Raw genomic sequence first — 25,130 nt, 5'->3', positions numbered from 1 at the left:
GCAAAGGGCAGACTCAGCAAGCACTAGAGACCCACTAAAGCAAATTCCACTCTGTGGGGTCGGCTCTCAAACAACAGCTTGTCTGCTATGGTCACGCCAGTTCTCACAGCCAATCGGCCTGAGAGTCAGTCCCACCCACTGACATGCAACATCAATCAAGGCTTATCTACATCAAGAAGATACAGGCAAACCACACAAGAGACAAACTTGGAACACCTGAGTCAGGTGACCAGCGAGACTGTATTACCAGGCCCCAAAGGATACCTACTACATAAAGCCACTCTGCCAAGAATGGGAGATGTAGCAGATCTACCTAATACATAAAAAAAAAAAGAAAAAAGAAACAAAAAACCACACAGGGAGGCAGCCAAAATGAAGAGACAAAGAAACATGTCCCAAATAAAAGAACAGAACAAAACTCCAGAAAAAGAACTAAACAAAGTAGAGACAACAATTCAAAACACTGGTTATAGAGAGGCTCAAGATGCTCAATAAACCTGGGGAGAAAATAGATCAACTCAGTGAGAACTTCCACAAAGAGCTAGACAACATAAAAAGGGACATAAAAACCATAAAAAAGAACCAATAAAAAATAAAGAATATATAACTGAAATGAAGAACACATTAGAGGAATTAACAACAAATGAGATGAAGCAGAGGATCCAATTCGTAATTTAAAAGACAAGGTGGTGAAAAAAAAAACACCCAATAAAGAAAGAAGAATTTTTTAAAAAGACAGTTTAAGAAACCTCTTGGACAATATCAAGCATACAAACATTCAGACCATATGTATACCAGGAGAAGAGTGAGAGCAAGGGATTGAGTAACTATTTGAAGAAATAATGGTAGAAAATTTCCCTAACCTGGTGATGGAAAAAGACACAACATTCCAGGAAAGGCAGAGTCCCAAGCAAGAAGAACCGAAGGAGGCCCACATCCAGGTACATCATAATTAAAATGCCAAAGGTTAAGAACAAGGAGGGAATCTTAAAAGCAACAAGACAAAAGCAGTTAGTTACCTATAAGGAAGCTCCCATAAAACTGTCAGCTGATTTCTCAACAGAAACTTTGTAGGGCAGACGGGGTTGGCATGAAATATGAAAAGTGATGATAAGAACCTACAACCAAGACTTATCTACATAGCAAGGCTATTACTTAAAATTGAAGGACAGATAAAGAGTTTCCCAGACAAGAAAAAGCTAAAGGAATCATCACCACTAAACCATTATTACATAAAATGTTAAAGGGATTTAAGAAGAAAAAGAGAAAAATAAAAAATATGCATAAGATGGCTCTGGTCAGTTGGCTCACTGGCAGAGCATTGGCCCGGCGTGTGGATGTCCTGGGTTTGATTCCCCATCAGTGCACACAGGAGAAGCGACATCTGCTTCTCTACCTCTCTCACTCCCCTTCTCCCTCTCTCTCTCTCTCTCTTTCTCCTTCTCCCTCTCCCACAGCCATGGCTCAGTTGGTTCCAGCAAGTTGGCCTTGGGTGCTGAGAATGGCTGTGTGGCCTCCACCTCAGGTGCTAAAAAAAAGAAAAATGGCTCAGTTGCCGAGCAATGGAGCAATGAGCCTAGATGGGCTGAGGATTGCCCCCTAGTGGGCTTGCCGGGTAGGTCCTGGTTGGGGCACATGCAAGAATCTGTCTTCCTGCCTCCTCTCCTCACTCAAAAAATAAAATAAAATAAAAATATAAGAAAATATTGCAAAGAAAAAACATTCTCACTGACAAAGGCAAACATAATAAAAGCAGTGGACCAAAGAATGCATAAACTAGTACAAAGGTTAAAAGGTAAAAGTAGGAAGATCATGTATAATTACAATAGAAAATTAAGGGAGATACAAACATACAGAGAAGAAGTAAAAAATAATAACAACAACATAAATATGGAGGAGGGGAGTAAAAGTGGTAGTGATTATAGAATGTGTTCAAACTTCAGCAACCATCAACTTAAAGCAGTCTGCTATAAACAGAGCTTGGTATACATGAAGTACATGGCAACGACAAACCAAAAATCTACAAGAGATATACAAGAATCAAAGAGAAAGGAAGCCAAACACAACACTACAGAAAGTCGTCAACATACAGGAGAACAGAGCAAGAGAGAAGAAAGGAACAGAGAACTGCAAAGTAATCAGGAAACGGCTGAAAATGCCAATAACTACATTATCTATCAATGATTACTTTATATGTAAATGAATTAAATGCTCTCCTTAAAAGACAAATGGATAAAGAATATGTGGTATATATAGACAATAGAATATTACTCTGCCATGAAAAAGAATAAAACCTTACCATTTACAGCAACATGGACGAAACTAGAGGGTGTTATCTAAGTGAAATAGATCAGACAAAGAAAGACAAATGCCATTTGATTTCACTTATATGTAGAATCTGAAAAACAAAATAAGTGAACAAACAAAACAGAGCTTGTAGATACCGAGAACAAACTAATGGTTGCCGGGGGAGAGGAGCGTTGGAGTGCTCGGTGAAAAGAGTGCAGGGCTTAAGAAGTACAGATTGATAATTATAAAACAGGCATAGGATAAAACGCAGGAAATGTTGTCAATAAGGTTGTACTAATAATATGATATCAGGTGGGTGCAAAACTTAATGGTGGGTGTACTTTGTAAGTAACATAAACGTCTAAACACTATGCTATACACCTGAAACTAATATAATAATTGAACGTCAACTGCAATTGAAAAAAATTTTTAAGATGCTCAGTCACATAGGCAGAATCCCTTTTGCCATGGGAGGGAACATATTCTCAAGTTCTGGATTAAGGATGTGGAATATTTGAAGGGCCATTATTCTACTTCATAACTTTTAATAATATATTTAAACCCCTCTATCTTATGCCATCAATTGTAGTGCTAGCTCTTGCCGACCCATGCCATTTGCTCGACAAATATTTGTTCTGGGAGCTGGGTTTACGGCACTGAACAAAACAGGCAAAACCCCTGTTCCTAAGGAGCTCATATTCTAGTGGGGAAGAGCAGGTAATAAACCAAATAAATGAGTAAATTATGTTCCCAGAACAATTGTTTTTTGGATGATATTTGGCAAAATTTATCAAAATTTAACATATGCCTGCTCTTCTGCCCAGCAAACACACCATTAACAATCTGTGTGTGAAGATGTGTGTGCCGCTGTTATTTATTTTATTTATTTATTTTTTTTTTTTTTATTTTTTTTTTTTTTGTATTTTTCTGAAGCTGGAAACGGGGAGAGACAGTCAGACAGACTCCCGCATGCGCCCGACCGGGATCCACCCAGCACGCCCACCAGGGGCGATGCTCTGCCCACCAGGGGGCAATGCCCCTCCGGGGCATCGCTCTGCTGCAACCAGAGCCACTGTAGCGCCTGGGGCAGAGGCCAAGGAGCCATCCCCAGCGCCCGGGCCATCTTTGCTCCAATGGAGCCTTGGCTGCGGGAGGGGAAGGGAGAGACAGCGAGGAAGGAGGGGGGAGTGGAGAAGCAAATGGGCGCTTCTCCTATGTGCCCTGGCCGGGAATCAAACCCGGGTCCCCCGCACGCCAGGCCGACGCTCTACCGCTGAGCCAACTGGCCAGGGTGCCGCTGTTACTTTATAGCATGATTTATCACAGCAAACATTTGGGAACAATCTAAAATTATTAATGGAAAACTGGATAAATTGTGGTGTCCAGAAACTAGAATTTATAGATGAATGTGATGCTATTTATTCCAGAACCTGGGTTTAGAGCAAAGCATGTCCTCATACAGCATATGATGAACAAAGAACCAGATCTTTCTGGTACAGGATATGGTGAGCACTGTACCACAGAGAAAGATGGAGACGGGAGGGTGGAAATGCTGGCAGGTGCAAATTTTGTTTGTTTGTTTGCTTGCTTGCTTTTAAACTTTTTATTTTGACATAACTTTAGATTTATAATAATTGCAAAGACAGGACAGAGGGTTCTGAAATGCCCTTCCCCCAGCTTCCTTTACTGTTAACACATTACACGGCCCAGGTGTATTTATGAAGACGAGGAAATGAAGGTAGGTACAAACAATTAACTGGAGTCCTCTCCTGTGTAGTGACATCTGAGTCAGACCTGAAGGAGGCGAGGAAGGAGATATGGGACAACTGAGGAAAGAGCATTCCAGGTGGAGGGAACAGCCAGTGCAAAGCCTTAGTGGGAGGAGCTGCCTGGCATTTTCTCAGAACAGCGGAGTGAGTTGAAACCCGCTGAACCGGAAGTGGTAGGTGCTGAGGTTCTTGGGGCAGGCAGTTCCTGTGGTATTTTATAAGGTCTTCCTTTTCCTATGAGTGAAACAGGGAGTCTCCTTCCCTGGCCCCCACCCCCAGGGTTTTAAGCAGAGGAAGGACCTCAGGCAGATTTTACCTGGATCCTTTTGCTATTCTGCAGGGGTGAAGTCAAAGCAGGAACATCAGCAGGAGCTACTACCATGTCCAGGCAAGAGGTCGCAGGCAGCTTGGACTCCAGTGGGCAGGGAAGAAGGGTCATTGTAGGTATAATTTGCTGAGAAAGCAGAAAACCTCACAGTATGGCCTGCGCTCTCACCAATATTCCCATTTATTTCCATTACACCTCTATAAACTGTGTGGGTGTCCAGGTTATTAACACTTGCATTCTGTCCTACCACCTTAATCAAGCCTTCTATCCTCTGTGTGTAAGAATTAAAATCTTATAAATAATCATTTATAAAATGTCAATGTTATATAACTAAGACTGCCAGCCAAGTAAAGATCTTCTCTGGAAAGCAGTTTATCTCCCAATTCTCCACCAGTAAACTTTTAGATCAGGGGTCCCCAAACTACGGCCCGCGGGCCACATGCGGCCCCCAGAGGCCATTTATCTGGCCCCCGCTGCACTTCCGGAAGAGGCACCTCTTTCATTGGTGGTCAATGAAAGGAGCACATTGACCATCTCATTAGCCAAAAGCAGGCCCATAGTTCCCATTGAAATACTGGTCAGTTTCTTGATTTAAATTTACTTGTTTTTTATTTTAAATATTGTATTTGTTCCCGTTTTGTTTTTTTACTTTAAAATAAGATATATGCAGTGTGCACAGGGATTTGTTCATAGTTTTTTTTTTATAGTCCGGCCCTCCAACGGTCTGAGGGACAGTGAACTAGCCCCCTGTGTAAAAAGTTTGGGGACCCCTGTTTTAGATTCTTCCCACTGTTCACTGTTATGAATAATGCTAAAGAGAACAAGCCTGTACACATATATTTATACACAGATTCTTTAATAGTGGGTTTGCTGGGTCAAAGAGCAGGCACATATTAAATTTTGATAAATTCTTCCCAATTATTCTTTGGAAAATAATTGTGCTGCCATCAACAATGATGACAGCAGCCATTTTCCCACATAGGGAAAATTAATATTTTATATTTTTTCAATTTAGCCAGCGTAAATAGAATCCATTGTTATTTTCATTTTCCTGTATATTTATAAGGTCAAACATCTTCTCATATACTTATTTGCCAATCGCATTTCTTTTTCTGTGAATTACTAGCCTATAGCAGTTGGCCATTTTTCTGTTGGGATTTTTATCTTTTACTCACTAATTTATAGAACAGCTCAATTCATTCCAGATATATATGGTTTATTGTCTCATACATCTTTCTCTATGTCTAATGCTTATCTTCTAATTTTATCCATGTCTGTTCTTAAATAAAGGTTTTAAATGTTGAGGTTAAACATTTCTGTCATTTCCACCATGGCTTCTGTTTTGTTATTCCTTGTACTTTAATAATCAAGTGTGTATGGTTGGCACTTTAATCTGGGGTGAACTTTTTGTGTGTATGGTGTGAGGTACTGTACTTTGTCATAAATAACCAATGGTCCTACTGCCATATGTAAAATGTATCTTATATTAAATATTCATGTATACTTGGGTTCTTTTCTAGAATCTTTACTCTGCTTCATGACTTATTTTGTCTATTCTAATACCACATTTTAAAACTCACTTATCTCTATAGACTGTTTCCTCAATTTGTAAGGCAGGCTTCCCACCACCACTATTTCAGCTGCCACCATTGTGCAAAATTATATTACAATGGAGATTCCAAGATGGTGACAGAGTAGGCAGACGTTCCAACTGCCACCTCCCAGGACCAAATTGGATTACACCTTAATTTAAGAACAATGATCTTGAGCCTGACCGGGTGGTGGTGCAGTGGATAGAGCATCAGACTGGGACACAGAGGACCCAGGTTAGAAATTTTGAGGTCATTGGCTTGAATGCAGGCTTATCTGGCTTGAACACGGGCTCACCAGCTTGAACGTGGGGTCACTGGCGTGAGCATGAGGTCATAGACATGACCCCATGGTCACTGGTTTGAGCCCAAAGGTCACTGACTTGAAGCCTGAGGTTGCTGGCTTGAGCAAGGGGTCACTCGCTCTGCTGTAGCCCCCTAGTCAAGGCACATATGAGAAAGCAATCAATGAACAACAAGGAGATTAAGGAGCCACAACAAAGAATTGATGCTTCTCATCTCTCTCCCTTCCTGTCTGTCCCTACCTGTCCCTCTCTCTGTCTCTCTGTCTCTGTCACAAAAAAAAAAAAATTTAAAGAACAATCATCTTGAAAAACAGAAGAAGCCACCCAAGTCTGGTAGAAAGAGCAGAGATGTGGAAAGGGCTGCCCTGCTCCCAGGAAAAGTGGTGGCTGAGGGTCCGGAGGGACTGTCACTGCGGGGAGGGTCGCCCTGAGAGGTGTGGGTGCTCAGCCCCAGACCTGAAGCCCCAGCCTAGAGCCCCAGAGCCTAGAAGAGGCGTCCAGACAGCATTTGGAGGTGAAAAGAGCCAGGTTTCTGTCTGCAAGAAAGAAACAGAGCTCTCAGAGATGCAGGCTCTGTCTTAAAGGGCCCATGCAGAAAATCTTGTTCACAGCCACTTACCCAGGGCTCCAGTGGAAGGGGAGCTGAGAGGACTAGAGTTGTGTGAGGAGAATGTAAAGTTGGAGGCCCAAGGAGAGACACAGTGGGGTCGGCCACCAGAACCCCTGTACTGAGTCATTCTCCAATACTGCAGTCACCATCTTTCTTGGGTGGAGCAGTCCCCTCTGAGCAGCTTCAGCCTGGGGAAAAGCAACTGCTCTGCCCTGGGGAGTCTCCTGGCCCAGTCATAGAGACTGGGTCATCCCGAGAGGCCAGGAAGCAGGAGGGCGTCAGTGAATTAGTTCTCAGGTGTTGACCCTGAAGCTTTCCCCCACATGCTCCTGAGTCTAAGACTGGTGCTTCCGCATGCATCCCAGGAGACTCAGTAGAAACTGTCTGGAATGCAGGCAGACCACACCTCTGGGCCTCAGAGGCCACACCCCCCAGACTCTTAGGGCCACACCCTGCTAAGATCTGGCAAAAAAGTCCGGACAGATTGACACCTGGGGCTGAGGGGTAGAGCCACACCTACCACCCTTCCTAATTCATGAATTGCCAAAGGCTCCAGACAAAGCATGGCCAACATACAGCCCGCGGGCCACATCTGGCCTGCGTAATGAGTTTATGCGGCCTGCGATTAAATTTTTAATATTCTCCTCTACTTGAAAATCTCAGCCACTCAGAAGCAGAAGCATCTTTGGTTATTGGAAATCAAGATATTTAAGAAGATAGTGATATGTGGAAAAGAATTCCACATGTTAATCTGGGTTAACTTCCAATAATTGGTCAAATGGATTCACGATACTTCTTTATTTTTTTTTAAAAAATTCCATTATAAAGATTTACAACTTTTGTACTCATCTGTACTCAATATGAACTGTTGGACATTTAGCCATGTAAAACCCACATTCTTTTAGGCGGAGTTTGCCAGTGCGCACCCAAGGTCAAACAATTCATTATTTTTGTGGTCAAGTGTGCGGAATCAAGTGGCATTGTAGCACAGACAATAGCTGTAGTTGATAACTGAAAACATGTCCAGGCTGGTGTAAAATAAAATAATTGTTTTATTTGCGATATAACCCCTTCAAGCTCATTCTATTAATTAAATATTATTTCGATTGATTGCAATATAGTTTGGATATTTATATAATATGTAATTATATTTTTATTAAAATATATTTTTATTAAAATAATATTGTATATTAAAATTTTTTCAATTACATTTATTCATAAACAAGTTACATAATAAAATTTTGTTTACTTAAACAAATTGTTTTTGTATTTAACATTTTTTAATTTTAATATTTCATCTGGCCCGTGAAAAAAGTTTTCTTTCTAATCTGTCCCGGGGGCAAATACTGTTGGCCATACCTGTTCTAGACTCTACCAGAGGTTTTTTCAGTGGCTGAGCCCAACAAGCAGCCAGCAGACAAAGGCCACAGGAGGCGGGACTCAGGGGACCATGGCCTTTTAAGTAGACCTTCCCCCAGGCCCAGAGTGGGTAAAAGCCAGCCTAGGTGTGCAGCTTGTTATTTCCATGTGCACCTGGGCCCAGGAGAGGCAGATACAAACTCTGGGTTGCTTGTAGCTCCAAGAAGGTTGCTGAGGGCCAGTCATTGGCAATGTCTCCCACTGGTCTGCACCAGGTTCCTGCTAGGAAGGCCCAGGGATGGCACATCCAGTGGCCAGCTGTGGAGAGCATCTGTTCAGGACCTAACAACTCTTGCTAGAGTGGTGTTCTAAGGGAGGGCTCCTCACACCTGGCCCAGCTGAGGCGAGTTCCGCTTTCAGCGATCAGCACTGGTGCAGCTGCTCATGGACAGGGTGAAGCTTCACAGTCAGCCAGCCTGGGTGCTGGACATCCTGCCCTCCTGAGCTAGATTCCTAAGGGGGAAGGGAGAGAGGCTAGGAGCATGGACATTTAAAGTGTGGATCTCTGTGAGTCTATTGTTGGATCTGGTCAAGCGGTTTAGCCACTTTTGGGGGGGACACAGTCATCCCCAGGAGAGGACTCTCTCAGTCTCCCTCCCTGAGACCAGAATTTCACCAGAGGTAAGAACTTCTACAGAGGGGACTGTTGACCACACTTGATCTGAACCTATGGCTCACCTTCTTGAGGAGAAATAAAATTTGAGTATCCAGCAGTGGCTGAGGAATTAGCTTCTGGAGTAGGGGCCACATTCCCCATACTGAGCTCCTGACCAAGAGCCCCTTTAAGTAGGGGATCCCACTAACATTATATTTCCAACCTCAGCTGCCCTAAACCACCAAGCGAGTAACCTATAGAGGGGTCAGCTGGATGAGGCCAGTCTAAGCCCATAATACAGTCTTTCTATAGAAGACTCTGTGGGAAGACCAGGCAGCAGCAAGAGGAGGAGGAGAAGCTGAAAAGTGAAGACAAATCTTATGGAATTTAGAGCTTTTACAGAGCTGCTGTCATCTCTAAGCAGGAGGAAGTTGATCCTTATACACAGGTTGGCCCCTCCCACACTACCAAGGCACAGATAAAGCAGACACAAACAGTGGAAAGAGCAGTAGCTCCAGACAGGTAGCCCACAGCAGGTTACAAACAATGACTGACGCCAACCTAAGAAGATCTAAAGTCAACACAACTGGGTGGAAGATAGCACCGACCTTAGACTCAGCTAGCTACACAAGCAGCACGCCCAAAGGAGGAGTCAGCAGGCACCAGACATTGTGGAGAATAAATATGTCCAACAGGACAGACATTGCACAGTGTGTAATACCCATGGTCAAGGTTGACCCTTAGAGCCAGCCAGCCTGAAGGAATAACTGTATCCACTAAAGGACCAACTGCATTCAATACTCACATACAACAAGATGAAAAATAGTACGCTCAAGAAGCATTCCTAGAACAAGAAAAACAGTTGGCCTAGAGGTCAGTACCACTGAGCCCATCTTCCTCATAAAGACACCAAAAAAATCTCAAAGTCAGACAGTGCTACCTAATACACAGACAAAATGGGCAGACAGAGCAATGTGACCCAAATGAATTAACAAGAGAAATCCCCAGAAAAGAAACTAAATGAAATGGAAGTAACCAAACTAACAGATGCAAAGTTTAAAATAATTATTTTTAGGATGCTCAAGGACCTTAGAGCAACAATGGATGGACATAATGAACACCTAAATAAAGAGATAGCAAGCATCAAAAAAACATTGAAATCATAAAAAAAAAACAGTCAGAAGTGACAAATACAATATCAGAAATGAAGACTGCACTAGAAGGAATCAACAGCAGGCTGGAGGAAGCAGAGGATCAAATAAGTGATTTAGAAGACAAGATAAACGAAAGCACAGAAGCAGATAAGTAAAAAGAAAAGAGGCTCAAAAAGACTGAGGAAAATTTAAGAGAGCTCTGTGACAACATGAAGAGAAACAACATTTGCATCATAGAGATTGCTGAAGGAGAAGAGAACAAACAAGGGATAGAGAACCTGAATGAAGAAGTAAGAGCTGAAATCATGTCTAAATTGATGAAGGAAAAAGTTACACAAGTTCCAGAAGCACAGAGAGTCCCACTAAAGAGGAATCCAAGGAGGCCTACGCCAAGACACATCATAATTAAAGGGCCAAAGTTGAGAAACTAAGAAAGAAAACTAAAAGCTGGAAGAGAAAAGCAGCTAATTATCTACAGAGGAGCCCCCATAAGGATGACATCCAACTTCTCAACAGAAACACTTGAGGCCAGAAAGGATTGGCAAGAAATATTCAAAGTGATGCAAAACAAGAACCTACAACCAAGACTCCTTTATCCAGCAAGGCTATCATTTAAAATTGAAGGAGAAATAGATAGCTTGCCAGACAAAAACAAACAAACAAACAAACAAAAACAAAACGCTCAAGGAATTCATTACGACCAAACCAGTACTGCAAGAAATGTTAAGGGGCCTGTTTTAAGAAGAGCAAAGGAAAAAAAAGAAATTAAGAAAAACAGGATTGTAGATTTAAAGAATAAATTGAAAATAAATAAGCACATATCAATAATAATCTTAAATGTAAATGGGTTAAGAGCTCCAATCAAAAGACATAGGGTAGCTGCACGGATAAGAAAACAGGACCCATACATATGCTGTCTACAAGAGACCCACCTCAGAACAAAAGATACACACAGACTGAAAGTGAAGGAATGGAAAAAAATATTTTCACGCAAATGGAAATGAAAAAGAAGCTGGGGTAGCAATATTTATATCTGACAAAATAGACTTTAAAACAAAGGCTATAGTAAGGGATAAAGAAGGTCACTACATAATGATAAAGGGAGCAATCCAACAGGAGGATATAACCATTGTAAATATTTATGCATCTAATATAGGAGCACCTAAATATATAAAGCAGATTTTGATGGACATAAAGGGCCAGATCGACAGCAATACTATACTAGTAGGGGATTTTAATACCCCACTGACATCAACGGATAGAGCCTCCAGACAGAAACTTAACAAAGAAACAGTGGTCTTAAATGACACACTAGATCAACTGAATTAAATTGATATCATCAGAACGTTTCATCCCACAGCAGGAGAATATACATGTTTTTCAAGTGCTCATGGTACATTCTCTAGGATAGACATATTAGGACACCAAACTAGTCTCAATAAATTTAAGAAGATTGAAATCTATCAAGCATTTTCTCTGATCACAATGTCATGAAACTAGAAATCAACTACAATACAAAACTCAAAAACATTCAGACACGTGGAGGCTAAACAGCTCGTTATTAAATAACAAATGGTTAACAACGAGCTCAATGAAAAAGGAAAAATATCCTTGAAACAAATGAAAATGAACAAGAACTCAAAATTTATGGGACACAGAAAAGGCAGTCCTGAGAGAGAAGTTCATAGCATTATAGACATACCTTAAGAAGCAAGAAAAAACCCAAATAAACAATTTAACCCTGCATCTAAAAGAACTAGCAAAAGAACAACAAATAAAGCCCAGAGGCAGTAGAAGGCAGGAAATAATAAAGGCCAGAGAAGAAACAAATGACATAGAGGCTAAAAAACGATACAAAAGATCAATGAAATGAAGAGCTGGTTCTTTGAAAAGGTAAACAAGACTGATGAACCTTTAACCAGACTCATCAAGAAATAAAGAGAGGACTCAAATAAATAAAATTAGAAAGGAAAGTGGAGAAGTAACAACTGACACCGCAGAAACACAAAGGATTGTAAGAAAATACTATGAAGATCTATATGCCAAAAAATTGGACAAACTAGGTGAAAAGGATAAATTCCTAGAAACATACACTCTTCCAAAACGCAATCCGAAAGAATCAGAAAACCTAAACAGATCTATTATACAAATTAAATTGAAACAGTTATCAAAAAACTTCGAGCAAACAAAAGTCCTGGACCAGATAGCTTCACAGGGCCTGTAGGATTCCTCCCTGAAGGGACCAAGGAAGCAGATTGACAAGAAGGTGAAGGGGTCCCTGTCACAGCTGCTGTGAGGAGATGACCACTCTCAGCTCAGGGAGAGACCGCACCTTTGGTCCCTCCTCTCACCTCTTCCTCCGAGGGACTGGGTTTCCAGGCCGCTGTGTCCCAGCCCTAACTCCTACTTCAGGCTGAGCCATCTTGTGGTGCTGGGCTCTCTGCCTGCCAGCTGTGCCATCTCTGCCAAACATGCTCCTTGCCCCAGTCCCCATGGGGCCAGTCTGGAGGCCCCGTGCTAGTGGCATTTCAGGGTAAGGAGTCAAGTTGCCTTCTCTCTCATCTGCCCTGGTCCTCCCTGCTGTCTGTATGTGCTGCCCTCCCTTGCCCCATGTCTTTGGGGTCTGTTTGTTTGTCTTCTTGTTTTTTTATATATATATTAAAGCACCTGGCCCACTCCCCACCCTCATCCCACACTGTGATTAATTTATCTGTCGTTATAAATGTGGCTGCTCTGCTTCCAGCCTCTGTTTCCGCGGTATCCCTAATAAAACGTGGAGGCCCCTCCGTAAAAAAAAAAAAGAAGAAAAAGAAAAAATTTGGTAAAAAAATATTTTACCAGATATTCAAAGAAGAACTAACTTCTATCCTTCTCAAGTTATTTTAAAAAAATTCAAGAGGAGGGAAGACTTCCAAGCTCCTTTTACGAGGCAAGCATTATCCTCATTCCAAAACCAGGTAAAGACAATACAAAGAAAGAAAACTATAGGCCAATATCCCTGTTAAACATAGATGCTAAAATTCTCAACAAATTATTAGCAAACCAGATCCAGCAATACATTAAAAGGAGTATACATCAGGGTCAAGTGGGATTTATTCCAGGGAGGCAAGACTGATACAATATTCACAAATCAACCAATGTGATTCATCACACAAACAAAATGAAGGATAAAAATCACATGATTATATCAATAGATGTAGAAAAAGTATTTGATAACATTCAGTACCCATTAATGATCAAAACTCTCAGCGAACTGGGAATACAGGGAACATACCTCAACATGATAAAGCCCATCTATGACAAACCAACAGCCAACATCATACTCAATGGGCAAAAATTAAAAGCAATCCCCTTAAGATAAGGAACAAGGCAAGGGTGCCCCCTTTCACCACTCTTATTCAACATAGTTCTGAAAGTCCTAGCCACAGCAATCAGACAAGAAGAAGAAATAAAAGGCATCCAAATTGGAAAAGAAGAAGTAAAATTATCATTATTTGTTGATGACATGATACTATACATAGAAAAGTCTCAGGGCCCTGGCCGGTTGGCTCAGTGGTAGAGCATCAGCCTGGCATGCAGGAGTCCCAGGTTCAATTCCTGGCCAGGGCACACAGGAGAAGCATCCATCTGCTTCTCCACCCCTCTCCCTCTCCTTCCTCTCTGTCTTTCTCTTCTCCTCCCGCAGCCAAGGCCCCATTGGAGCAAAGTTGGCCCGGGTGCTGAGGATAGCTCTGTGGCCTCTGCCTCAGGCTCTAGAATGGCTCTGCTTACAACAGGAGCAACGTCCCTGATGGGTAGAGCATCGCCCCCTGGTGGGCATGCCAGGTGGATCCTGGTCGGGTGCATGCGGGAGTCTGTCTGACTGCCTCCCCATTTCTGGCTTTGGAAAAATACAAAAAAATAAAAAATAAAAAACTACCAGACCTGATAAATGAATTTGTCAAGGTAGCAGGATATAAAATTAATATTCAGAAATCAGTGGCATTTTTTATACCAACAATAAACTGTCTTAAAGAGAAATTAAGGAAACAATCCCCTTTACTACTACACCAACAAAATAAAGTACCTAGAAATAAATTTAACCCAGGATGTAAAAACTTCTACTCGGAAAATTATAAGACATTGAAAAAAGAAATCAAGGAAGATACAAAATGGAAGCATATACCATGTTGATGGATAGGAAGAATAAATATCATTAAAATATCTATACTACTCAAAGCAATCTATAAATTTAATGCAATTCCTATTAAAATACCAATGGCATACTTCAAAGATATCGAACAAATATTCCAAAAATGTATATGGAACCAAAAAACAACAATAGCCTCAGCAATCTTGAAAATGAAGAATAAAGTGGGAGGTATCACACTTCCTGATATCAAGTTATACTACAAGGGCCACAGTAATCAAAACAGCCTGGTACTGGCATAAGAACAGGCATACAGATCAATGGAACAGAACAGAGAACCCAGAAATAAACACACACTTTTATAAATGGTATGGGAAAATGGGACAGGTACATGCAAAAAAATGAAACTAGAACACCAACTTATGCTATTCACAAAAACAAACCTAAAATGGATAAAAGACTTAAATGTAAGTCGTGAAACCATAAACATCTTGGAAGAAAACAAAGGCAGTAAACTCTCCAATATCTCTTGTGGCAATATTTTTGGCTATTTATTTCCACGGGCGAGTGAAATAAAGGACAAAATAAACAAATGGGACTATATCAAACTAAAAGGCTTTTGCACAGAAAAATAAAAAGACAACTCACACAATGGGAAAACAATTCACTATGTCTGATAAGGGGTTAATAACAAAAATTTATAAAGAACTTCTAAAATTCAACACCAGAAAAGTAAAGAAACCAATTTAAAAATGGGCAAAAGAACTGAATAGACACTTCTCCAAAGAGGACATACAGATGGTGAGTAGGCTTATGAAAAAACATTCAACATCACTAATCATCAGAGAAATGCAAATTAAAACCACAATGAGATACAACCTCACACCTGACAGAATGGCACTCATTAACAAAACAACACACGATAGGTGCTGGCGAGGGTGTGGAGAAAAGGGAACCCTCCTGCACTGCTGGTGGGAATGCAGACTTGCGCAGCCACTGTGGAAAACAGTATGGAGTTTTCTCAAAAAATTAAAGATGGAACTGCCTTTTGACCCAGCTATCCCACTTTTAGGAATATGTCCTAAGAATACCAAATCACTGGTACAAAAGAAGATACACACCCCCATGTTTATGGCAGCACTGTTTACAATAGCCAAGATCTGGAAACAGCCCAAGTGTCCATCAGTGGACAAATGGATTAAAAAGCTGTGGTACATATACACAATGGAATACTATGCGGCCATGAAAAAGAAGGAAATCTTACCTTTTGCGACAACATGGATGGACCTAGAGATCATTATGCTAAGTGAAATAAGCCAGGTAGAGAAAGACAAATATCATATGATCTCACTTATATGTGGAATCTAATGAACAAAGTGAACTGAAGAATGGAACAGAGGCAGAGGTGGGGTCACAGAGACCAGAGAAACAGCTGTCAGAGAGAAAGGGGATGAGGAGATGGGATCAGAGAAGGAGATGGAATTAGAGAAATTATATATACATAACACATAGATACAGATCACAGGACAGCAAATCCCAGAGGGAAAGGGGGAGGGACTTAGGGGGAGGGGGGGAAGGGGGGTGTAATGGGGGACATGGGTGTGGGGGTGAGGGTGTTATATTGAGTGGGACACTTGAAAACATGGTAAAAAAATACATTAAAGTTAATAAATATTTTTAAAAACTAAAATGTCAAAAAGAAATTATATTGCAGTGTTGTACATTTATACATCTAGATAGACATTAGAATCAAGTCAAGTTCTATTAAAAATTATCCTGTTAGGATTTGTTCAGGAATCGTATTGAATTGTAGACTAACATGACAAAAAGTGGAACCTTTACAACGCTGAGACTCCAACGTAGGAAATGGTAGGCAACTCCATTCAGTTCACTTATTTAGTCATTTTTATGTTTGCCATCAAAGTTTTATCATATTCTTATGCATTTTTCACTTTTACTGCCATGGCATTGGTGATTTTTTTTTTTTTTTTTTTTTTTTTGGTATCTTTCTGAAGCTGGAAACGGGGAGAGACAGTCAGACAGACTCCCGCATGCGCCCGACGGGGATCCACCCGGCACGCCCACCAGGGGCGACGCTCTGCCCCTCCGGGGCATCGCTCTGCCAGGACCAGAGCCACTCTAGCGCCTGGGGCAGAGGCCAAGGAGCCATCCTCAGCGCCCGGGCCATCTTTGCTCCAATGGAGCCCCGGCTGCGGAGGGGAAGAGAGAGACAGAGAGGAAGGGGGGGGTGGAGAAGCAAATGGGCGCCTCTCCTATGTGCCCTGGCCGGGAATCGAACCCGGGTCCCCTGCACGCCAGGCCGACGCTCCACCGCTGAGCCAACCGGCCAGGGCCGGCATTGGTGATTTTTCTTGCTGGCCCCAGTGATGGCCCCTCCATTTTCCATGCCCTTCGCCATGTGACTTTATGGTGCTTTCACCTGAGGTGGGGTTACTTACTCTACCCGACACTGGGCGTGGTCTTGTGACCTGCTTTGGCTGATGGGATGCAGTAGACCAGATGCAAATAGAGGTTTAAAATGGGCTTGCACATGGGGGCTTGCTTTCCTGCCCTCAGTATGGTTAGGGGCAATATGGTTAGGGGTTACCATGTGGGATCCAGCTCTGTCATCATAAGGGTATGCCCCAGCTGGCCCAACTTAGAGCAGACCTTCAGCTGAACCACAGACATATGCGTAAGGCCAGCCCAGATCAGCAACCCAAGCTAGTCCCGATGCGCCAGCTACAATACTAAATTATTTTGTTTTAGAACACTGAGCTTTGAGGCAGGTCATTATGCAGCAACTGCTGATTGATGCCATAATACTAAATAGCCCAATTCTACATGCTTATCTTGCAGCTGTTCATTACTGAACAGACATGAATTCTGATAAATTTTCAGTTTATGTTTTCTGACTTTCTGGATAATCACATCACATGCAGTAAAGATCACTGTGTCCCTTCTGTTCCTGTCATTGTCCCTCGTTTTTCTTTTGTTGCATTACATTGGCAACACTTCACACATCCAAAGCTGTGCTTCTGTCTGGGGGTGCGCTGTCCCTGGGCTGCCATCTGTGGATACAGGTACCCTGGTGGGGCCACGTGTCCAGCAGCCAGAGAATACCTCTCTGGACACAGCAAGTTCATCCAGAATCTATCTTGTTGGGGTAGCGGGGAGGTAGGGTGGCACTGGTAGCAGAAGTCTGCTGTGAATGACTGACATAAATGGACTTCAGGAGACAGTGTAACTTACCGACAGCAGGTTGATGGCCACATGGTGGCTGTGGGAGTGGGGAAAGAAAAACAGGCTTATATAACATCACCTCACCCTCAAGTCTACAGACACAAACTCAAGTGTCTCTGACCCCCGACTATGGGTGCCCAGAGTATCCACTTGGCATTTTTAGGGAGGCTCAAATGCCCAGTTGTCCAAGGGTATAACCACACACACACTGAGACAGACCTCTGTCCTCAGGTCTCAGGCTCCTCGAGATGGGGGCATATATTTTGGGGTCCTTTTAATGGAATGGAAGATCCAAATAACTCTTGGCGTTGTGTGCTAAGAGCGATGGTGTAAGAGAATTTGGTGTCACGTAGAATTCCCAGGTGTCTGGTATTAAATGGGACAATCCAATGATTAGTTTCCTGGCTAGGAAATTATGCAAATAAAAATGCAAATAAAACCTGTCGGGCACACATAGCCTTTTAAAGCCACTGTAGTTTCCAAATGGGCTTCTCTTGTTTATCATCTCATACTTAATCATCAGTGACTTGAACATACAGGGCGAGAGAAAAGTAGGCTTACAGTTGTTCATATGGAAAATAATTCAATAATTAATAACAATACAAGAGTAAACTCTGTGTTTTGCCTACTCGCAACCGTAAACCTATTTGTGCCTCACCCTGGATTGGCTTTTAGGGCTCCCTACTGTTGAGTATCTAATGATCTGTGAATAAACACTGAGGAGACGCTGCAACCCTTTTGCAGAGGAAATGGGCTTGCCCGCTAAGAGACCTCTCTGCCAGCAAGATGTCCAGATGCTAGAGAACGTCTGACCTGCTAAAAATATCTGTCGCAAGAGCACTGTGCTTATTTAGCAGAAATGTCTTATTATACTTCTTGGGGTGAAAGGAGTAGGGCTACTAAGGAAATGCTCAAGTAACAATGAGTAGTAATAAAAATACCGCCCATGACAGTTTTGACTATCTGCCAGACACTGTTGTAAGTGCATCTCATATGATCACTCAGTCCACACACTGACCTTATGAGGAAAGTGTCTTTATCATCCTATACCGATGAATAAATCAGGCAGGGAAAGGTTATGGGAACCTCAGGAGTCTGGCTCCCATTTCCTGTTATTTAAAGAGTCAGGAAATTTTAAGTTCCGAGAAGAGAGATGCTTGCAAGGTGACAGAAGAGACAGGTGCAAAATGTAAGTCCCTGGGTGCCTCCCAGAGAGGGTAGCAGTGAGGTGTAGTCTTTACTTAGGTATATATATAATATAGTTCCACCACTTAAATTGTAAATAACAGCATATAACAGTGTTGTGTAATTTCAACTATACGTGTGTGTATAATTATTTAGCTAACATATATTATAATTTGTATGTTATTTATTTTATATTCTGTATTGTATATATGTGTGTGTATATATATATATGTATATATATATATATAGGGGGGGGTTGTATTTTTCTGCAGCTAGAAACGGGGAGAGACAGTCAGACAGACTCCCGCATACGCCCGACCGGGATCCACCCGGCACGCCCACCAGGGGCGATGCTCTGCCCCTCCGGGGCGTCGCTCTGCCACAACCAGAGCCACTCTAGCGCCTGGGGCAGAGGCCAAGGAGCCATCCCCAGCACCCGGGCCATCTTTGCTCCAATGGAGCCTTGGCTGCGGGAGGGGAAGAGAGAGACAGAGAGGAAGGAGGGGGGGTGGAGAAGCAAATGGGCGCCTCTCCTATGTGCCCTGGCCGGGAATCGAACCCGGGTCCCCCACACGCCAGGCCGACGCTCTACCGCTGAGCCAACCGGCCAGGGCCTTTTTGTTTGTTTGTTTGTTTTTTGTTTTTTGGATTTTTCTGAAGCTGGAAACAGGGAGAGACAGACAGACTCCCACATGCGCCCGACCGGGATCCACCCGGCACGCCCACCAGGGGGCGATGCTCTGCCCCTCTGGGGCGTCGCTCTGTTGCGACCAGAGCCACTCTAGCACCTGGGGCAGAGGCCAAGGAGCCATCCCCAGCGCCCGGGCCATCTTTGCTCCAGTGGAGCCTCGGCTGCGGGAGGGGAAGAGAGAGACAGAGAGGAAGGAGAGGGGGAGGGGTGGAGAAGCAGATGGGTGCTTCTCCTGTGTGCCCTGGCCGGGAATCGAACCCCGAACTTCTGCACGCCAGGCCGACGCTCTATCACTGAGTCAAACGGCCAGGGCCAGTATATATGTATATTATGTAATTATAAATTAAATAATAGAACTTAGTAAATATTATAATTATATTATTTTATTTATATTAAGTTCTACCGGAAAGTTCTGTCCGCTTCTATAACAAGTTTTGACACGTAAGCACATGTTTATTTGGCGCATGTGTGCCTCTCTATTTTTATCACTTAATGTATACATACTGACAGCAAATTAACTAAAACAAAGTTGATTCACGTTAGTCTTATGTGTGAAGCGATAGTGTACCCATGGCTACTGATAAAGTTCATTTACGCCACTGTATTGTATACGAATTTCAACAAGGAAGAAATGCTACAGAAGCATGTAGAAATTTATTGAAAGTGTTTGGTGAAGGTACAGTTTCTGATAGGACATGCAGAAGATGGTTAAAAAAATTCGAAACAGGTGATTTCAACCTTTCTAATAAGCCACGTTCTGGCGACCATCTTTGATCAATGATGATGTTGTTAAGACCACGTTGGAGCAAGATCCTTTTCTAACAACATCGGAGATCACAGAAAGGCTTAATTCAGCTCAGCAAACCATTTCGGACCATATTCGGAAGATAAGATTGGTGTGGAAATATATTATTTAATAAAGTTTATTGATGGTAAGAAAAATTTGTATTTTGTTTTATTCCAAAAACGAACAGAACTTTCCGGTAGACCTTATATATTATTTGAATTAAATCAAATAAGGGTTTTCCAAGTGAAACTATCAGGGCTTTGAGGCCTTGCAAACTTTCAATAAAGGTGGCACAAATGGTTCTCACCAGAGTGGCTGGACTCTCAGGACCAGTAGTGAAGGGGCCAAATGCAAGAACTGGATGCTGTGGGAGAAAACAAAGCCTGCTGAGCCAGTGAGTAGCGTTGTTACTACCCGCAAAACGTGTCCACTGATGTGAGACCAGGACACCCAGTGACTCTCAGCCCAAGAGGGAGTGTGAATTTCCAGATGTGTGCCCAGATTTCTAGCAAGGTTTATCAGCTCAGGATGGCTGGGAGTGGGGGAGAGAAGGGGCTCTCACCTCTCACCATGTCACCACCCCCCAAGTCCTCCCTCAAGCTGACACACATGAGATGACCAAAGATCTCCCAAGGTGGGACCCCAAACTCCTCTGCATGGTGCACTCATGGGTCCTGGGTGTCCTCTGGGTGGTGGGGTTGGGGGGCGGCAATCATCCACTTACTTGTCCTGCCACCAGCCCCAGGCCAGTGTGAGTGTCCACATTTTGTCCAGGGCTTCAGTGAAAGAAGGAGGACCCACTGTCAGTTTGTGGTGGGACCAAGCAGGTTGCCTCATTCCTCTTTCCAGCTGAGCCTTCTGGGGACAGCTGTTCAACCAGTTACCAATTTGGCCCATAGAAATGAGACATCAAGCCTAATTTCTTCATATTGTGTAGAAGACAGAGACTTCTCAGGGAAGGGGGACGTAGATAAAATCAGATATGAAAAAATGACACTGATCTAAATTGTTCTTTTAAAAGGCAAAGACTTGGCCTTGGATGGGTGGCTCAGTGGATAGAGCAACAGCCTGGTGCACTGAGGTCATGAGTTCAATTCCCATCAGGGCACATACAAGATGCAATTAATGAATACACAGCTAAATGCAAGAACTAAGTGAAACAATGAGTCGATGCTTTCCTCTCTCTCCCTCTCTCTCTCTCCCTTTCTCTCTTTCTCAAACCAATGGAAAAAAAATTTTTTAATAAAAAATAAAAGGCAAAGACTGTTCCAGGAAAGAGGAGGGTCCTGAGAGAGGTGCTTCAAGCATCGGCATGACTGCTCGTCTGTTCGTACACCTGGGGGTTTGGAACCAGACTAGCGTTACATCATTACTTGTGCTTTGCAAACCTCTTTTCCCTCTCTAAGTATTTGGCACCTCCGTGTAGATTTTAAACCCCGTGTCCACCTAAATGAGTTTTCACTCTTGTAGTCAGTTATTTCTGCTCCAGCTGCCCTGCTCTTCATCCTGCTCACCTCTCATTCGTGTGGCTGGCCTCTCTGTGTAATCATCTGATGAGAGCTGTGGTGATCCCGGTCCTCACCAGCACCAGCACCACTCTTTCCTGAAACTGCTCTCATATTAACTCAGCTCAGAGGTGAGGCCCAATTCACAAAATGAGATGCTGGGAACAGGTGGGGATGGCAATTCCGGTGTCCTCGCATCTTCGGGACTCCCAGAACCACAGCAGATGAGCCAAGATGGGAAAGGACCCATGGTGGTTGAACGTTTATTCAGTCTCGGGGTACAGGCCTCCCTCCATGAGGGCCTCCTTCTTTCAAGGTCCCCAGGTATCCCGTCCTGCCCAGGCCTGACTTCCGGTGTAACTGCCTCTGAACTTCCATGTCTTCATCTCAGATACAGTTCTCTAGTGGGAGGCCCTTCTTTGGTTTTTGCACTGTTCTGCTTTCTGCCTTGTCACTGGTGGCTTCTTGTCCATCGTGTAATGGATCTTCTCTCTTAAATATGCTCACTTACAGCCCTAGCCGGGTATCTCAGTTGGTCCAAGTGTCATCCTAATGTGCCAGGGTTGCGGGTTCAGTCCCCACAGTCAGGGCACATACAAGAATTGACTGATGATTGCATAAATAAGTGGAACAACAGATCGATGTTTCTCTCTCCCTCTAAAATAACAATTAAAATAATCAAATATGCTAATTTGCTTCCTTTTCACACATCCTGGGGAATCAGAGTAGTCATAAGTCACATAGGTACCCTGAGGTTCAGATGCCAATAGGGCTCATGTGGACTCAATTCCAAGTTTCTGCCTCCAAGACTCACCTGAGTACTTCCCCAGTCCTCTACCTACATCATGTGTATATATAGTTACATATTATTTAATTTATACTAGAATGTTACATATTAATGTTACATATGCTACATATTCTTGTTACATATTAGTATGCTATGTTACATATTAGTATATTTCATGCATGTTACATATTAGTACGTTATAGTATATACTATCAATGCTATGAGTATGTATGTTATTTGTTCTGGAGTCTGATCCAGAACCCAGTCTCCAGCTGCTGGTTTTGTTTCCTGCTCTCCATACCTGTCGATCCCATTTTCATCTTTCCTTCCCAGCTGGGTTCTGGGATCCAATGAGTCTGTAACCCATGCGAGCACTCAGAGTCTGCCTTGCCTTCCCCTCCTGCTGTCTCCAAAGCAGACTCTAATTCTTTTATTGCAGTGTCGTTGCCTTGCGATATTCCCTCATCCCTTCCACCTCTCTCTGTATCTCCTCCGTTCTCTTCTGTTTCAGCTGGGGCCCCTTTTGTGCCCTCCCAGGAGCCACAAGGAATTTTTACCTGTTGAACAGATAACAGGAACGTTCCAAAATTGCCTTTCTGGGCCCTGCAGTGAATCACGGAGGTGTGGGCTTTCTCTGCGCCTTCTCGCTGCTGCTCGCTCCCCTTTGCCTCCATCCGCAGCCTTTTAACCGGCCCCGTGACGTCAGTCATCTCTGCCTAACTTCAAATAAAGCAAGGTTTGTCCAGACGTGGTGTTTGTCACAGAGAGAACTGACCTTGTCCCCATGTTTGGTCCTCTTATGTGATGTTTCAAGACCCTCATCACAGCGACAGCTATGCAAGTGAACACGCCCATTCCCAGCAATTTCTCTGTAAACCTGCCGCCTGGGCCTTTAATACTTAGGACCAATGAAACATAGGAAAAGTTACAGTTCCCTAGAAGTCCCGACCCCAGGTCTTTCTGCTTCCGTCCCTTATATCCCCATCACACTTAAAGAGACTGGGACTCCTGAAGAGTAGACACGACACTGGAGACTTTATAAGGGCTTTGTTTTGTTTTATTTTTGTCCCTATGAGTTAGGATTCTGACATTTGCTGCCTTGGCTTGTCAACCAAGGCACTGTAGCTCCTCTGTTCCAACAGGGTTTCCCTTCATGATACCCTGCTGTCCCTGGAAGCCTGAGGCAGTGACACCCATTCTGAGAATACACGGACAGAGACAAGGGTAGGCTGACCCCCCCCCCCCTACATGACCTATGCACGCTGCGGGGAAGGTACTGACTTCCAGGCTCTGAGAAGTGAAGGGAATACCGTGTGCACAGCCTCAGGCCCAGGCCCAGACCACGGCAGTGTGTTTGCAATGAAAACTCAACGTCTACTCCCCCTGCTTTCTACTGTAACACAACTCCCAAACTCTAGCTGTGTCCATAACCTCCAGGTGAAGGCTAGAGTTTCCAGCTTTCCTTGCAGCAGATGAGGCTGGGTGACTAAGTTCAAGCCAATGGGACACGAGGGGACAGGACTCTGCAAATCCCAGCCCCTGACCTCGAAGGGAGGGAGGAAATGCACGGCTCCTCGCCGGCTTTCCCAGGGCTGGCCTCGTACCTGGTGAGCCACTTGTACCAGTATCCTTGGGCATGTGAGAGGGGCCCAGGTCCCCCTCCCTGGAAATGCCATAGCAGCTGGACTGTTACTTTCAGAATGTTTAAATAAAGAAAAATAAACTTCTACCTTCCATAAGCGACAGTGTTGAGTGGCTTCTTTGTTAGAGCAGCCTAACCTGTGCTCTGCCTGTTGTAATGCTCAAAATGGTACCCTCTGTGTGCTTTTGGGATGGTGTACCATGCAGGGCTGGGGACCAGGGGGTTAAAGCTAGATTTCTGCTCTGCAGCCTTCCAGATTCCTCCCCTATTACAAACAATTGTGGGCACATTGGCTCACATCTCCATCTGCTTCTTGGCTGACAGGCCAAGACAAACAGCCTCTTACAGAGACAAAGGTGGCAGCATGGGTGTCTCCCGGAGGTGGGAGAAAGCCAGGAGCCTCATCAGAACGCCTGGTGCTCCCACGGGCCACGCTGCAGTCGCGCTGGCTGTAGCAAAGCCTGCGGGCTGGAGGCAGGCTCACACCCCGGAAAGGGTCCTTGCTGCCACTCAAAGACACACACACTCTCTCCTTTAGCCTTCCCCACCACGCTGTGACCTGAGGACTTTTACCCCCACTCTGCGGGGTGAGGAAGCCCAAACCCAGAAAGGCTTAAGAAACCCACTCAAAGTGGGGGAGTGAGGATCAGGGGCAGTGCCCCGTCCCCTCCATGCCCTGCCCATTCTGCTGTGCTGCCCACCCCAGAAAGGTACATAACAAGGGTGCAAATATATACAGCAGAGCCAGACGGAGGGTAATGACTTAGAGCACCCCGCCACACACGACCAGCCTAGCCCTGGCCTTGGCTGGAGGCTGCAGGCTCAGAGTAAGCAGGATTTGGGCGCAATCCACTGAGACGAGGGGAATGGAAGCCTGGGTCAGTGCCCCACACTGTGGATACATGTCCTCACAGGCTCCTCCGCAAAGCGTCTATACTGACCCCCGGTGTCCCTCCATCGGGGCTGCACTGCTTGTCTATGAATAAAGAAAGGCTAAATTAACCACCTGGAAATCAGCGCCTCACTTCCCCAGAGCACATCCGCCCAAAGTTGTATACCCGGGCAGGGGCAAAGGGTAGAAGTCAGAGGCTGAGTCCTCTCCC

This window comes from Saccopteryx bilineata, chromosome 11, assembly GCF_036850765.1.
Source record: "Saccopteryx bilineata isolate mSacBil1 chromosome 11, mSacBil1_pri_phased_curated, whole genome shotgun sequence".
NCBI classification, from domain to species: domain Eukaryota; kingdom Metazoa; phylum Chordata; class Mammalia; order Chiroptera; family Emballonuridae; genus Saccopteryx; species Saccopteryx bilineata.
Note: the sequence above shows the minus strand (reverse complement) of the source record.